Here is a 1,107-nt window from a genome sequence, read left to right as displayed (position 1 = left end):
TATATATATATATATATATATGTATGTATATGTATATATATATGCATGTAAATATGTATGATGGACTCTCCTGTATGAGCGTTTAGCTTTTTCTAAACGACATGCACGAATGATTTTTATTTATAGTGATCAGATGTATGTAATCCACAATAGCGCGCTCTCTCCATTAAATTGTCTTTACGTGAACAGGTGCGCAGTGTACCACACGTTAGATGTCGAAGTGATCACAGAGCAACGTGAGATGAAGTGCTCTGCTCAAGGACACAACGCACCACCCGGCCTAAGAATTGAAACCATGATCTCGCGATTGTGAGTACAACACGCTAACCACTAGGCCATGCGTCCTCGCTTAAATATATATATGCATTGCGGTGCATCCTGCACTCGATCCTATATACAGTGTTGTATGACACTAAACACTGAGGAGGTGCATTAGTGAATTGATACGATTATATTGTGTTTAGACAAACAATTGAGTAATTCTGACACTTATTTTGGTGAATGACTATGTGGTTATTTGAGTGATCTCCGTGACCTACTAGGGTGCGGTTCTCTCCAACATATGGCATCTGATAGTGTCTGTTACTGAGCTCGATAGCAGTAGCAAGTACATGTATTCTGTTTGAAGAATAACAGTATAGATGCGAGGAAAGTATCCCTAATTCACATCTTAGATCATGCGGTCACTCATGAGCTGTATTGGACCCAATCCCCATCATCGAATGATCGATGTATGTACCACCAAGACGATTTTGAAGTTCGGTTTTCATAGTTCAGAGTTGGCTTCCATAAAGATAAATGTTCTAAGCCTTGTTGACGGTGATATGTTTAGCTGTCACTGTTTCTGAACTCCACCTAAATGTGAACACAGATAACACACAAACTTTACACACAGAATAAATATTCCGCAATAACGAACTACCTGAGTACACAAGTATAAGAACACCATGCTTTAATTCACGAATAAAGAAATTACATCCACCAATGCGATGTTGAGCACTCATTTTCATCGTTCGACATTTACGTATATAAATATATATATATATACGTAAATGTCGATCGTGGATATATATATATATATACGTAAATGTCGAACGAGGATATATA

The sequence above is a fragment of the Octopus bimaculoides genome, chromosome 11 (genome assembly GCF_001194135.2).
Source record: "Octopus bimaculoides isolate UCB-OBI-ISO-001 chromosome 11, ASM119413v2, whole genome shotgun sequence".
NCBI classification, from domain to species: Eukaryota; Metazoa; Mollusca; class Cephalopoda; order Octopoda; family Octopodidae; genus Octopus; species Octopus bimaculoides.
The sequence above is the reverse complement of the archived record's forward strand: the minus strand, read 5'-3'. Positions refer to the sequence as shown.